Here is a 17,500-nt window from a genome sequence, read left to right as displayed (position 1 = left end):
GTTTATTCATTTCCTTATTTCCTTCCCTCACTGGGCTATTTTTCCCTATTCGAGCCCTTGGGCTTATAGCATCCTACTCTTTAAACTAGGGTTGTAGCTTGCTTAGTAATAATATTAATAATAATAATACTATTCCACCTTAACGACAATATATCCTTTTTAAAAAAGGTAAATGTGTGATAACATTTATTTCACTATTTTTACCGTTTTAAACGGCAAAATTTTACAGTGTATAGTACTTCAATGATTCATTCATCACTTAGAAGATAAAGAAGCTTTACCAGACTACCAGTCTGCTTACAGAAAATCTCACTCTACGGAGACAGGTGTCTGTTCTGTTGTGAATGATACGTTAGAAAAGATTGATAGAAACATCGGTGGTATTTTATTATTGCTGTTTTTGATAAAGTTGTGCATGAACTGATACCTGAGAGACTACTTGACTTTCAGAAACTACTACGTGCATATTAAAAACCATGATTCATCACATGGACCATTAAACAGAGGGGTACCTCAGTGTGTTAGGTCCAAACTTATTCGGAATCTATACCACAACAGCATGGATTGAAGTTCAAACCATTTAAAGATGAACAATTTTACTTCTCCATGAATGATATAGACGACACTATTGAAACTCTGAAGCAAATTCTTGTCAGTGGTAGAGAATGGAAGGCAACCAACAACTAAAATTGGATAAAAATATAGCTGAGTTTATTTTGGTTGGAAAGAAAAACCTCCTAGGAAACTTGGGAAATACTAAAATAAACATAAATAGAGAATCTGACCCGATATCTAGTAAAGCTCGTGATCAAGGAGTATCGACTGTAACTTATCTATCAAAGGCAAACTATATATCATCTCAGAAGCAATGATTAAAAAAAAAAAATTCTTGATGAATCTTATGAAAATCTGTGTTGACACCGGAATTGATTACTGTAAGTCTATCTACCAAAATTTCCCAAAATTGCAATTTAAGAAATTACACACCATAATAAACAGACAAGCAGTACTGATAAAAGGTAATCCATAACTTGAAACGATCAATTCTAAATTAATTGATTTACACTGGCTACCTATTGAAACAAGAATTAAGTTTAAAATATATACAAGTTATCAGGACTAAAGTAAAAAATGTCTAAAATAATTTTTACATGTAGTGCAAAAAACAAATCATGTTGACATGAGACTAGTTGCATATGGATTAAAATTATTTGATCCTAGTTATATGTCTACTGTAAGTCCTGGAGCATTTAAATATTCAGCCCCGGGACTCTACAATAAGCTCCTACTAGACATCCGAAAGTCTCAAGATTTTGAGGCTTTATAGAGGAAACTGAAGACTTTCTTGTTATCTAAGTGCTTCGATAGCGTGTGTTTGACAATGAACAAGCAATATTCATTGTGAAATCCTAGATTTCTTGGATTGAATTAGATAAAATGACTATGAAGGTTCTGTAGAAAGTTGGGTTCCCTGCTGTATGCGACCAGAAAACCAGCCACTGAGAAAAAAAAAAAAAGTACCCTAACAACTGAGGATTTGCAGATAACATAGTACTGTTTAGTGAATCATGAGAGGAATTACAAAAGATGATAGAAGATTCAAATAAAGAAAACAGAAATTTAGGACTTAAATCTAATATGATTAAAACAAAGAATATTTTCACTGAAAACACTGAGAGACAACATATAAGAGGTTTGGACCAGCTTCTAGAGATTGTCAATGAATATACGTACTTAGGTCAGACAGTAAGCGTTTCCCCGGGATATGAGACCGAGATTCAAAGAATGATAAGCACGGGATGGAATGCATTTGACACAAAATAGGATTATGGAAGATGAATGCCACTTTCTATAAAATGAAATGTATTCAATCAGAAAGTCCTACCCGTATTAATTTATGTATCAGAAACTTGGAGGCTTAATAACGTCATGGAACAAATGCTAGTAACAACTCAAATATCGATGGAAAGGATAAGTATGAGTGTAAGATAAATAGAAACAAAAAGAACAATATGGGTATGAGCGCAGACTAACTTAGAGAGATATTTTAACAACATGTAAGAAAAAGAAATGTAAATGTGCACAAAATATAATGAGAATGACCGACAACAAATGGATATTAAGAATAAAACATTGGTACCTAGAGACTATAAAAGAGCTAGAGGGAAGGAGGATAACCCGATGGAATGAAGAACTAAGAAAATTTGCTGGTCTAAACAGGCACAGTAAGTCCATAAACAGACACAAGTGAAAGGACATGACTTAGGTCTTTGTTCTCCTGTGGACTAATGCCAGGGGATGATGATGAGACACATACACACACACACACACACACACACACACACACACACATATATATATATATATATATATATATATATATATATATATATATATATATATATATATATATATATATATATATATATATATATATATTTGGGCTTAGGCCATGTCGTGCTGATGGAAGTTCCTTCGTTGGTAGCTTCCTAAGGTATATGTGACTACAGTGATATATCCCAGAGAATTTACCGAAGGTACCCAGAATTCTAACTCCTGGAGCTAGTATCTCTTAAATCTCTCCAAGGGATATCGCGTAAGGACTTATCTTGACACATCTCATAGGTATTTACACCCCAAATAGCCTTTCATTACGAGAGGGAATGTGGCAAGAAAAATAGGAGAGTCTTAGAGAGGTAAACACTCGACTCTCCTAATGTATTGTAAAATAGATCGGGCTTCCGCCGCTATGCGGTGTCACCAACCTTTTTTTCGTTTGTAGCTTTTGGTGACAGTATTTCTTAGTGTTATCTCGCTATATTCGAGGAATTTCTTTGCTAATGATGGATTCTCCTGCTTCATCAACATCTGGAAAGTTATGTAATATCTTTAGATTGTGTAAATGTTGGCTCTTGCCAGTTTTTGCTCTCGATTGATATCGGATGGTGTCATGAACGCGATCGTTCTTTTGTTCATTTAGTTAGCAAGAACGATATTCCCGGCATTATTGCTTTAATAACTTTAGCTATCTAGAAGTTTAGCTAGGAATTCTTATATTATGTCATTGTTGTCGTGTTTTTTGGCCTTTGATAAGAGCCTCACGGGTGCTAGGCTAGTAGCCTAGGCACTTTCACACCTAATGCATGATATAACCTTCATGGTAAAGTTTTATTGAAGCTAAGGCAATATTTTATACAATTAAGATATTACTATTTCTTTTTCCTCTTCCATATAGTATACTAGAGTTACGTAGAATGTTTCTCTAAGCTCTTTAGCTTAATAGCTTTAGTGCTTTAGTATACTTTATATGTCCCCTTTCCTCTTGTATTGTCTTTAAGGGTAAGATAGACATCATTGCCCCTTTAAGTCAATAATATCTCTATGAGATATAAGAGTAATTCCCTTTCCCTCTGATTAACCTAGGCTATCCTCAGTGAATTTGCTGTTACCTATGGTTTGGTAAATTCTCTGGGGCGTTTCGTTTCTCTCTCCTTTTCTCTGAGCTGGCAACTGAGTAGCTTGTCAGCAATGAGTTTGGAGTTGAGGATGGGACATCAGAGTAAAGTCTTTGTTAGGCATCTAGCTACCTGGATTTATACCGGCAACTGAGTTAGCTTGTCGGTATTCCAGTAGGGCTAGTTGCTGTTCAGGAGGCTAGCCTCCCTAGACCTTGGTGGTTATTGTTTCACAATTTCCGCCTTATGGTCTAGCAGACAGTCCTGTATTAGGGGTTTTTAACTGGAAGATAGGTTTCTTCCCTGTTTTGATTCCTGGTACGAGATTCTGTTCTCTTAGAGTTCGTTTTCGGACGTTCTCTCATTGCCTAACCCAACCTGGGGAATTGAATTACCCTATTTGAGGTTACTATGAGGACAGAATCCTTCAGGTTAGGTAAGGCCCTAGGGTACTACCTGTCTTATGGACTATTCACCCCTTTCAGGATGTAGACGTCTTAGTTGATCTTTGCCGTCATCTGTCCTTATCTTTTTCTCCTACTATCAATCATGGGTCACGTCAGCAGTTAATTCTGCCGCCAGTTTTGGATGGCTAGGCTAACAGTTCGCTGTTAACCCTTTCCTCAGGCATCGTAGATCGATGCCGCTGGTTAGGTCCTAGGTATGTCTGCCGGCAACTGAGTAGCTTGCCGGCAACTGAGTAGCTTGCCGGCAACTATCCTATGCCTTTCATCCAAATATTAAACATTATATTGCAGGCGGTTGCCGGCAGGTCTGGTAGATGCAAGTCTGCCGGAATATGCCGGACTAGCCCAATATGCTGACAATGCCGGCAAGGCTGACTTTGTCGGCCACTTATATTATTATTTTATTGCCGGCAATTGCCGTCAGGTTCAACTAGACGCTGGCCTGTCGGCATAAGCTAGCTAACCAGTCATGCCGAAGTTGCCGGCGGGACTCTCAGTGTCGGCGAGGCCTCTAGTGTCGGCAGGGCCGTCATTGCCGGCAGGCCCGGCATTGCCGGCAGGCCCGGCAGTGTAGGTGGGGACGGCGGGGCCGGCGGGGCCGGCAGTGTCGGCGGGGCCGGCAACATTGACGGCATACTGCCGCCGACAACTGCTGTACCCAGGGAAAAATTATTATTTTCTCCAGCCTACAAGTGGTTCTTGTACAGCCATTTGTAAGACATTCATATAGAGAGATGATTCTCTTCTATGATAATGGTTATATCCATTTAATATTATCCACTATATTGAACTTTTTAAGAGGATGTGTCAAGAAGACACTAAATATCTTAGATATTTCCTCTATTATTATTCATTTTTTTATGAATTTTTTAGTTCAATAAGGGGGGGGGGAGGTCATAGCAAATGGCTGATCGGGAAACACATGTGGGTGTCTTTCCTCCTATAGCTCACCCTATCCAAGCTAAATATTATAACTGTTGTTATGTTGAAATCAGAAGATTTCACAGAAAACTCCTTTGCTTTTCTTTTATTCACAGGAGGAGCATCCTGAGTGCGGGAACAACTTTTGTAAGGTCCGCAGCAAGGACTTCTACGGATATGGTGTGTGTAGGTCTCACGCCCGCTGTTCCATCACCAAAGGGGCTCTCAAGTACTGGGACCCGAAGGTATGTACCGTGTGTGAGAAGCTGGTCAAGGAGGCTTTTGATGAACAAAAGTCTACCGAGTCTAGGGATGCAGCTAGGGCTGCACTGCGTAAATGGGTAAGAGGTTTTTAAAAGAACACCTCGGGCCCATACCTTCGTAATGCTAGGATGAGGGACTGTCTCTTCCCCGGAGCGTGTGATGACGCTATCATCCCCCAGACGAAACCTGCAATCCCTTTGGTACGGATTTAGGTTCAGAAGCCTAAAGAGCCTGATGTTGCGGATACTTTGGAAAGTATCCATTTAGACGACAATATGTCTGTCGTCTCTGAGGAGACCGAGAAGAATCTCCTTGTAGAAGAGTTAGACCAGGAGGCAGTTGTCCCTCCTGCTAGTGATGTGGAGAACGTCGAACTGGCTTCGGTTTTTTCGGCTGCGGTGGCTGACCCAGCACCCTCAACATCTTCACAACCGCCTCATTTGAAGACGATTACTAGTACTCTCCAGTCCTTAATGTCAATGGTTTATGACTTACAGAAGAAGTCTACCGAGAAAGAGACCACTTTCCGGACAGAAATTGAGCAGTTAGTTTCTTCATGCCTAGCCCCGAAGAAGCTAAACGTTAAGGACCTTACTGCATTCTCCGACGTTAACCCGCGTAGGTATGCGTAACATATGCCTATGTCAGCAGGCAGGATCTTCCTCTCGGAGGAACTGGGTTCTGTTCCAGTGGAGGAGACTGAGTTTTGGCCCAGCAGAGGGGTCTACACGGACTGTTATGTCCGGCTCAGAAATGAACCGGTAGCCAAAGAAGAGACGGAGCCCAAAGAAGTAATTGTCTTTGAGCTCGCTAAGGCGCAAGCTATGCTTACGTCAAACCTAAAAGAGAGGGCATTAACTGGCTCAAAGGTGCCGGCTTTGAGCAAGAAATACCCATCATTTATTGCTGACCCTCAACGTGCTTTTCCGCTTATGGATAAAGGGCTTAAAGCAGCCCGGAAGGCGGCGAGGGCAGGAAAACCCTATCCCACGCTAGAAGAATGCAAGCCTTTCTCCCTTGCTTTCCCTTCAGATAATAAAGACTGGAAGGACGTTCATGTTACCTTCTCAGTCGGGAGGCTTGAGGCTGATATCGCTGGACGACAGGTCAACGAGGACCTCCCAAAGCTGTCAGAGTTTCTCTTAAAAAGAGAACACGAGACTAAAGAACGCCTGGCTGCGTCTATGTCTCTCCAAACAGGGCTAGAAACAAAGGCTAGCATTCCCGATACCCCAGACATGTATGTGGTCTTTGCCAAGGCTCACTTGGCTATAGTAACTAAGGACCTATACAACTTTGTCAGAGCCAGGACGGCTTGTAGAGAGTTCGTGTTTGCTTCCGCCTCCGTAAAACACGAACCCAGGAAGCTCATAGCTTCTAATATCTGGGGAAAAGACATCTTTCCTAGTGATGTGGTCAAAGAGGTCGTAGATAAGGCTGCCTCGGAGAACAGAAATCTGCTCTCCAAGTGGGGCTTATCCTCAAAGAGGAAATCTTCGGCTGAAAGAGGTCCCCAGCCGAATAACAAGTCTAAACGACCTCGGTTGCCCTCTCAACCAAGACAGCAACACCAACAGCTTCCTGTGGCCACGGTGTCCCACACAGTGGCACAAGCTACCACCACCTTTCAACTGGTGCCCCAAACACTGGCGTCACAGTCACCAGTCTTCACCCCAACTTATGAAAGGCAATCGACTTCTTTTAATCCAAAGTCTCGAGGATCCTTTCGAGGTTCCTCTAGACGCCCCTTCAGAGGAAGAGGCTACAAGGGTGGACGTGGCCAAGGAGGTAAATCCTCCAACCAGCACTCAAAGTGAGATGCTGCCGGTAGGAGGGAGACTTCTCCATTTTCAGGATCGGTGGACCTTCGATCCTTGGGTTCACAGCCTGATCAAGATGGGACTAGGGTGGAGTTGGAACCCGACTCCACCAAGCTTTCCTCATTTCTTCCAACCTTCAACCCCAGTTTTGGAAGAATATGTTCAGGAATTACTGGACAAGAAAGTAATACGGAAAGCAAAGTCCATCAAGTTACAAGGAAGGCTATTCTGTGTTCCGAAAAAGGATTCGGAAAAGCTCAGAATCATTTTGGACTTATCTCCACTCAACAAGTTCATTGTGGACTACAAGTTCAGAATGCTGACGCTTCAGCACATAAGGACCCTTCTGCCCGAAAGGGCATACACTGTCTCCATAAACATGACGGATGCGTACCGGCATGTACCAATCAACCGTCAGGTTTCCCCCTACTTAGGGTTCAAGTTCCAAAAAAGAAGATATATCTTCAGAATCATGCCCTTCGGTTTGAACATCGCACCGAGAATATTTACAAAGCTTGTGAACGCAGTTACTCGACAACTACGCCTCAAGGGTGTTCAGGTAATGGCTTACCTGGACGACTAGCTTGTGTAGGCAGCATCCAAGGAAGAATGCGTGCAAGCCTCCATGAAGGTGATCCAGTTCCTAGAGTATCTAGGATTCAAGATAAACTTGAAAAAGTCTCGGCTGTCTCCAGCTCAAAAGTTCCAGTGGCTGGGAGTTCACTGGGACTTTCAGTCACATTGCCTCTCGTTGTCGATGGCAAAGAGAAAGGAGATAGCAGGGGCCGTCAAAAATCTTCTTCAATCCCGAAGAATATCAAGAAGACAACAGGAGGGAGTGTTGCGGTCTCTCCAGTTTGCCTCTTTGCCGGACCCACTTTTGAGAGCACGACTAAAAGATGCATCTGGGATCTGGAGAAAATTCCCTTACAACGAGCAAGGAGATCTACTAAGACCACTACCAAGTCGTCTACGATCAATTCTCAAGCCATGGTCGGAAGTGAAGAGCTTAAGAGGAAAAGTACCCTTGCAACCACCCCCTCCTGCAGTCACCGTCCACATGGATGCCTCAAAGGAAGGATGGAGGGTCATTCTCATCATCGAAAGGTACAGGGAACTTAGTTCCCCCTCTTCAGGTCCTTCCACATCTATTACCTGGAAGCCATGGCAGTGTTTCTTTCCCAGAAGAAACTGAAACTTCACCGCTCTATCAACATTCGTCTGGTTCTAGACAGCGAAGTGGTTATGAGATGCATAAATCGACAAGGTTCGAGATCGCCTCAGCTAAATCATGTGATACTAGCAATCTTTCATCTGTCCACCTTCAAGGATTCCACAATGTGACAGAGGACGCTCTATCCAGGTTCATCCCGATAGAGTCCAAATGGTCCCTAGACGCAGGATCATTCTCGTTCATATTGAACAAAGTCCCAGGATTGCAAGTAGATCTCTTCGCAACGAGCGACAACAAGAAGTTGGCCCGGTACGTAGCCCCGTACGAGGATCCTCTAGCAGAAGCTACGGACGCAATGTCACCGGATTGGAACAGGTGGTCCAGGATTTACCTGTTCCCACCAATCAACCTTCTCTTGGAAGCACTCGACAAACTGAGATCCTTTCGGGGATGGGCAGCGATAGTGGCCCACAAGTGGCCAGGCAGTGTATGGTTTCCGTTGATAACAGAACTATGCCTGAAGCTGATCCCGTTGCTGGAACCAGTTCTGACTCAGCTAGTACAGAAATCGACTGTCTACGCTTCATCAGAGAAAACCCAGAACCTTCATCTCATGATTTTCTCACCCTAGCGGTCAAGAAAAGGTTCGGGATTTCGGCAGACAGTATTAACTTCTTAGAAGAGTACAAGTCAAAGTCAACGAGAAGACAATACGAATCCTCCTGGAAAAAATGGGTGGCCTTTGTTAAGGCGAAGAAACCTCAAGTGGTTTCTACGGATTTCTGCTTGTCCTTCTTCATCCATCTTCACGGACAAGGAGTAGCGGCTAATACGATTACGACATGCAAATCTGCATTGGCTAGACCGATTCTTTATTCCTTCCAAGTGGACTTTTCTAATGAAATCTTCAATAAGATTCCGAAAGCCTGTGCTAAACTTCGACCTGCAGCCCCTCCTAGGGCTATTTCATGGTCCTTGGATAAAGTGCTTCACCTAGCTTCAACCTTGAACAATAAAGATTGCTCGCTAAAAGACTTGACTCAGAAAGCGATATTTTTATTTGCACTAGCCTCAGGAGCCAGAGTTAGTGAAATAGTGGCCCTCTCGAGGGATGACGGCCACATACAGTTTACACCAAATGGTGAACTAAATTTCTTTCTGGATCCGACGTTTCTCGCCAAGAATGGGCTACCCACTAAGAGATAGGGCCCCTGGAGAATCTGCCCTCTGAAGGAAGAAGCATCTCTCTGTCCAGTGGAATGCTTAAAGGTCTATCTTTGTAGAACTTCAGACTTTAGGGAAGGCCAACCTTTTAGGGGAGAGACTTCTGGTTCGACATTATCTTTGAAACAGATAAGGGCGAAAATCAATTATTTTATTCGCAGAGCGGATCCTGATAGTACACCCGCAGGTCATGATCCGAGTAAGGTTGCCTCGTCTCTCAATTTTTTTCCAAACTATGTCGTTTGATAATCTGCGTGCTTATACTGGTTGGCGGTCCTCCAGAGTATTTTTCAAGCACTATGCGAGGCAACTGCAAGAAATAAAACTTCATGTGGTGGCTGCAGGCTGTGTAATAAAGCCTGTAGTTTGATTACTGCAAAGGACAGTGCACTAGTTGGGACTGTTAGTGAAGGGTGTACATGATAGACTTCGGTATATTATGATATTGAGTGTTGATATGGACATTATATACTGTCTTACTCAGTTAAGTGAACTTAAGCATAATATTTGACATGTGTGCCAGCATATTCATGCATGATGTTTTTAGTAATAACATTTATTGAAATTTCCTATTTCATAGAGTGGCAATGTTTCTCTGGTAGACGAAACCTATTTATTTTGTTATTACCATTATGCTTTTTATGTCTATGTATAGCATAAAATATATGATTTAATCATAACTTTTGTGTTTCTTGTTAATAAACTATGGAAGGAATCTTTGCGTCTATCTCGCCGTAAGAATATTTGATTATAATCAGAGCATCCATGATCCTCTTGAGATCTTGAGGGACAAGATCCCTTGTTATGCAAACATATAAGTTTGGTTGTACTATGTTTGTTACTGTATTATGACTCCTACGTGAACATAAACTTGTCTGATTGGCAGACTTGGGAGGTACAGTACTCTATTCAGTACTTGGTATAAACTACTCTTTACGTATATATGACACAATATACTTTTGTTTGCTAAATTGTTCCTTGAACTAACAATCCTCGGGTTTTTTCCTAGAGTCTATACAGACTTTCCCTGTAGGGGGCACGAAGAACTGGCACATGACATGCTCAGTTGATTGATGTATTGCGGTAACATCAAGTGTCTTTGGTCTTTATGGCCAATTAGGAAATAGTCAACTCGAGATAACAACACATTTAAATCCACAGATACATTAATGCTCTGGTAAACTTCCATCAGCACAACATGGCCTAAGCCCAAAAAACGGATTTTGAGCGTAGTGAAAAATCTTTTTTTGGGCGAAAGAGCCATGTCGTCCTGATGGACCCACCCTCCTTTGGTTAGAGGGTGTTTATCCCTCCCTATGGTACTGTATCTGTAATAAGTACTTTAAAAGCTACGGAAGAATGGTTGGTGGCGCCGCATAGCGGCGGAAGCCCGAACTATTTTACAGTTCATTAGGAGAGTCGAGTGTTTACCTCACTAAGACTCTCCTATTTTTCTTGCCACGTTCCCTCTCGTAATGAAAGGCTATTTGAGGTGTAAATAGCTATGAGATGTGTCAAGATACGTTCTTACGCGATATCCCTTGGAGAGATTTAAGGGATACTCGCTCCAGGAGTTAGAATTCTGGGTACCCTCGGTAAATTCTCTGGGATATATCACTGTAGTCACATATAACTTAGGAAGCTGACAACGAAGGAACTTCCATCAGGACGACATGGCTCTTTCACTCAAAAATAGATTTTTCACTACGCTCAAAATCTGTTTTATATATATATATATATATATATATATATATATATATGTATATATATATATATATATATATATATATATATATATATATATATATATATATATATATATATATATATATATATATATATATATATATATATATATATATATATATATATATATATATATATATATATATATATATATATATTTAAATTCTTCAAAAAGCCCCATAAAAAGAATATAAATAAATAACTATATTTCGACCAATACATGTGGCCCTCTTCATGGTTTGAATTAAAAATGAGGAATAAAATGAACAGTAGCGGTTCATATAGGAAATGAAAAAGGTGTTTTCAAATCTTCTATTCTTTTTCTTTATTTTTTTTATTTTTTTAATGCTGGAAGCATTAGCCAAATGTAATTCATCCAGGTGTGTCTTCGTATTGTTTAGCCGCTTGGAGGATCTCTTGACCTGTGATGCATATCTGGTGGTTTATCTCCCTGGATTATATCTTCTTTATGATTGGGTTGAGAAGAGTATTGTCCACTATGTCAGAATTTCATTGGCCTCCGGAAAGGTTCATTGGGTTTGATTGATTTTAGATGGTTGGTTCCAGGATCTTCCTTCTGTACGGACAGGTACTCTTAAAAAGCCAAAATGACTCACTCCAGTTAATCTGGTGCCCCAAATATCTCTGGTGAACGAAAATCCTCGAATTTTCAAAGCCATACCAAACAGATCTTTCATGTTTGGATAATCTTTGAAATAATGAAACGGCCTTTTTGTCTAGCGTAGACTTTTTCACAATCCCCACATGGTATTTTCTTTATTTTAATAAACATTAATAAGGGTGCTTCTTATGGTCTTGGGATATGAAAAAAAAACAAAGGGGTTCCCAGTTTTGTTATTGTTTGTTATATTTTTGATACCTTCTATATATGGGAGTTTCATCTTAATTTTAAAATCTTCTTGTTAGGTAACATCATGATCTTTATAATATTTCACATTGGGTTTGTTGATGACCTTTTCTATGACATACATCGGGTAGAATAGTTGGGCTAGTTGTTTACGAATGATTTTGAATTCTTTATTCAAGCAGGCTTAAGAACATATTCTAAATCCTCTAAGAAATAGATTACAAGCTACTCAAATTTTTACAGAAATGTCGTGATAACTAAGGAAATGTATGTAAGAAATAGAGAAAGTTAGTTGACTATACACAGTGAAATTGTACTCTGACGATTCCCTTATAATTAATATGTCCAAAAAAGGTAATTTCCCATCTTTTTCCCACTCAGTTTTAAATTTTATGCTAGGGACTAGGGAATATAGATTATTGAAAAATATATTAAAATCTTCCCAACTATAATCCCAATACGTGAAAATGTCATCAACATAGCGCTGCTAAACCATGTTTGTAGGTTTAATTATTGTTAAAATATCCGTTTCAAACTCCATGTAGAGATTGCCTGAAAGGGGGGATAATGGTCTGCCCATATTACAACATTTTTTTTCTTTTAAATTATGAAAGAAAGAAAATACGTTATTTGTCACACACAGTTTACTGAATTTTATTTTCTATTTTTCATTACCAATGCGGAAGTGATCTTCGTAAGGGAATAATTTTTCATCCATGAAACCTAGTATATCATTGATCAGGACCATTGTAAATAATGATTCTACGTCCAAACTTAAGAGTTTTACATTGCTTACTGGAATATTTAATCTGTTGAATTTCTGGATAGATTCTTCTGCATGCTTGATATGAGCGTTAGAAAAACTCCATAGAAAGGGAGACAGCAAGTTTTCTAATCATTTTGATATATTATATATAAATGCCCCTTTGCATGAGACAATGATTTGGCAACGGTACATTGATGATATTTTCACATATTGAGATGATAGCTGGGGAGATTCTAATATATTTTTCAATAACCTAAATTCCCGTCGCTAGCATAAAATTTTAAACTGAATGTGAAAAAAAAATGTAAAATTACCTTTTTTGCACATTAATTTTTTTCTTTAGAGGAAGAGAACAAGAATATGTCATCCAAGTAACATACCCAGAAAGGGAGGTTGCCTAAGGTGCCATCCACGAGGCCTTTAAAAGTTACTCGAGCATTACAAGGGGGAAAACTGGTGATGTTTCTGAATTAATGGAGACCTGAGAATAACCCTTCAGGAGGTCAAGCGTGGAGAAATCCTACTCTTTTTGCCTCTATGAGGTCACGTTGCCAATATTAGGATGGGGAAGGGGTCTGTTTTTTTTTTGTATGTTCATATGCATGTAATCACCAGACATGCAAGAATTCTTTTTTTTTTTTTGGGACGATGGGTAATGGCGACATCCATGGGGCTTCACGCCTCTAGGCAATGGCCTATTTCTTTTTGTTTGGTGATCAATTGTTTAGCGTCTTCCAACCAATCCAATGCCAGATGCCTGGATCTAACGAATACGATAATAAAAACAATCTTTGGCTGGAACTGTGCACAATTTGTTTAGGTTCTGGACGGAAGACTTTTGGCAAGGTTGAGAAGAGGTGTGCGTAGGTGTGACTGAATGCGCCTATGTGGAAAACGAGGTTGAAAGGAACTGGTTGAAGACTGAAGAGGTGTCGACGAGTGAGAGTCTGTGTTGACTAACCGTTGATAAGAAACATCAACCGGGAGGTGAAAATGGGAGATGATTCCTCTACCAAGGACTGGCAATGGGATGCTAGAAACAAAAAAATTTTCAATGATATTAGGTGCTTCCAAACGATAATGTGAGGGTCTCAGACACATGGGTGGGAATCTGAGATCCTCTCGCAGCTACGCAGTCTCAGAAAGACTATGTTTTTTTTTTCCTAGAGAGTGGACTTGGTAGAAGATAACAGCATGCACTCGTGTCTATAAAAATCTGCAAGTCCATAACTGCATCCTGTAGAAAGAGAGTATTAGAGACAGGAGAGTGGCTTACTTGGAAGTATTTTGGCCACTGACACCTGTTCGCACATTTCTTAGCAATAACCACGTATTTGGTGTGGTAGTAGCATAACTAATGTGAATGATCACTAGTAAGTGGCTGTAGAAGCCGTTTATTAGAGCATGTGCAAAGGGTATCATATGAGGGTGGTGTGTGCTTAATTACTGCTAAAGCCGATCATTGGGTGGGTTTCTGTGCCCTACTGGATTCAGTTCTACACCATTCATAACAGCTTCATTCGATGGTGAATAGTTGTCCTCTTTGTCAGGAATGGAGACGTTGATGTAGATCTAGAAGTTGCTGAAGTGGCTGTCCATATGGACATTGACTTAGTTCATCAGGTCCCTCAAAGGCAAAATATAGACATCAAGTATAGCAGGGCATATAGATTCGGGTAGGTGTCATACTCAAATGACAAGAAGTAGCTCCACATCCTGAGAAGAGCCGTCTTTGGCTCGATTCAGGTAACCGATACTGGTCATTTCCCTAAGAGCAGGAAAAAATTTTTGGTTCTCCAAAGCTTGTTGGGAGACCTGAAGAATCTCAGCTGTGAGGGCGCCTGGCAATGATGAATACTACTCCAGGAAGTAAGTTTAGAGGGTGTCGTAGGCTATTGAGTGGGTCCTTTATGTCGTAATGCCAATCTGAGATTTTCTGGAAAGTGTTTGCCGTGAGAACAGAGTCTGCTATGGGGCTTGAACGAATAATGTTTTTTATGTAAAACTCGGCGCTCTGAAACCACATGAATAACTCTGTACTGGCGAATTGCTGAAGTTTCCTTTCTTTAGCGTTGATAGAAGAGTCGGGGTCTGAGGGTGGCATCATAAAACAGTAAGTCACAGCAGTGCTGGTGAAGGCGGGAGGTTTCTGATCCTCCAGTGGTCACCATTGTGCAATTGGCCTTTCAGTTTGTAACAGATTGGCGAGATGATTGCAATCAAAAGTTATGAAACGAACATTGACCCTTTATACAAGTACATACGAACAATAATGTCACTAAAATTCAAAGAAGCTAATACATAGTTGGAAAATTATTCGAAAAAAAATTAAGCTAATATTAATTTTTCTTTGTTAGACCCTCGCGTTGTTCACATTTACCCTTTCGCTCCCATAGTTTATCCATCCATGCCCAATTACAATTGGCCGTTCTCACCAAACTCATTACTGGTTACAAACTTATAGATATTGCTCACATGAACTTGGTACATCCAGGTATATCAAGTTCCTCCCATAGCCAGAACTCAATCCTTGCTTGTCTCCTATTTACCTTCATTACTTTATTACCCACATCCTACATATACCCATCACATCCAATTCTCTTTCCTTTGACAAGCCAAAGTTCCACTTATTAAACTCCCTAATTAGGAAGATCAATCCTCAACAGCATCACAGCTGGAATAATATTTCTGAAAAACTAAACAAAATGTGTATTATTGAGCCTTGGGATGGAGAAGGCAGGACTACAAAAATGATATTTAAACCTAATATTACAAACATTATAATACTACTCATGAAGATCTGAATACAAAAGATGGACATAATTAATAAAAATTTAGTGCATCCTGCATAACAAACTAATACAGAACATATCAGTGAATAATATCTAGATCAGAAATAAGAAATTTATTACCCGTTGAGCTCCTATTAAAACATTATTAAGAGATTCACCAGTTTAATGAATGAATGAATGAATGATTTGAAGTTTTCTGGCATCCTGACATCGAAGGTTATTGACGCCGATTCAGCAGTTGAAAACCAGAAGGAAATCCACTAAAAATAAGTAAGAAAGAACGAGTTGAAATATTTCTTCACAAAAAATAGATAAACGAAAATCCTAAAAGACTTTCTCAATAACCCAATATTGTCATCTGAGGAAAAGATAGACTGAAAATTTTTCTCAAAAAGTAAATATACCATCAAGAACCCCATGGAAAAGTTTAAGTGTAAAAAGTATATATATATATATATATATATATATATATATATATATATATGTGTGTGTGTGTGTGTAAATATCAATGCTTAGATCCACATATAAAGGAGCCACTGTTCTCGAAATACTTATAATCATACTTTTAGTTTTGTTGGGGCTGAGTTTCATTCCCCACAATTAGCATCTTGCACTAATTTTAGCAAGATCTCTATTGAGATACCCAACCAAACCAGATCTATGTTTTATCATGGAGATTGGATTTATGCCAAGAAAGAAACATCACCTGGATATGCAACGAGGATACCTTCAAGGCCAAGCCATGTGTGTATATAGTTTAAAAAGTAATGAGCCAAGAATACTATCATAGGAAACGCCATATATCACATTTTTTCTACTCACTATGGTGACCATCAATCGCAACTCTTTGTAATCTACTATTTAAAGAATTGATAATAATGCTAAGAAATGACCAACTTACTCACAATACATTAAGTTAAAAAAGAAGAGTCTCATGACTAATACAGGCAAGGCAACACTGAAACCAAGACAATTTACACGAACTACCCGTCTACAAGCAAGGCATTCCTGTAAAGCATTGGATATTGTAAATACCATACCATATGCTTCAAGACCTTTACGAAAGCCAAATTTTAAACATGGAACTAGATGATTTCCGCCAACAAAGCTATTTAGCCGTTATTCCAAAAGATATTAAATCTTCAGATAATATTTTAATTACAAAATTTGGTGGTAATGAGATGTACTTCAACTACCATATTCACACAATGGAGTAACTTTTCCCATTCTCCGTGAAATACAAAAAGAACCATTTCCTTCTAACCTACGGAGGAAAAAAAAAGATAACTGAGTTTGTAAGAAATCTGTATTCTTTATAGAAAAAAGGAAAAATATCATTTGGGTCTACAGATATATAAGCATAACGGTCGATCAAGATAGCTTTAATTTGATGAAACCTACAAGCTAAACTAGATAGTTTAGTTTTGGGAAAACAATAATGAGGAAGACAAAGTTTTTTTTTTTTTTTACACTGCTTACCAAAAGAGTTGGCTTTTCCTTGGGACATGAAGTGAAAGAGATGTCTGGCACAAGTAAAGGAGAAACCGTTACATCTACACCAAAGAATTCATATTTAAGGTTAGCCCACCAGTTTTGTTCATGGGTTGTACCAGAAAGGGTTTCTTTCATGGTTGAATAACATTTCTTTTCAGTTCAAACATGAAGTCTTTGAGCAAAAGCTCTTAGCCATGTATAGTTATTTCAAGTCCAATCCGATCTACCACCGTTCCAAAATTAATACAGCTCCTGCTTATCCAAATACGCACGTCTTCAATCATCATTAAACCAGGATTTTTCTTTAAGGCGTTACTTTAGCACACAAGATATGATATGGCTATCAATTATTTTGATCGGATTCTTATTCGAAAGAACAGCAGGCTCAAAAATATATTAATGTAAGTAATTCCAGTATAAAAGATCACCCAAAATATCATATCAATCTTTTTGAGATTTTATATAAATCTTACACGAGTATAACAAATAAGAGATAGACTGCTCAGTCT

This window comes from Palaemon carinicauda, chromosome 10 (genome assembly GCF_036898095.1).
Source record: "Palaemon carinicauda isolate YSFRI2023 chromosome 10, ASM3689809v2, whole genome shotgun sequence".
Taxonomy (NCBI): Eukaryota; Metazoa; Arthropoda; class Malacostraca; order Decapoda; family Palaemonidae; genus Palaemon; species Palaemon carinicauda.
This window is presented reverse-complemented; position numbering follows the sequence as displayed.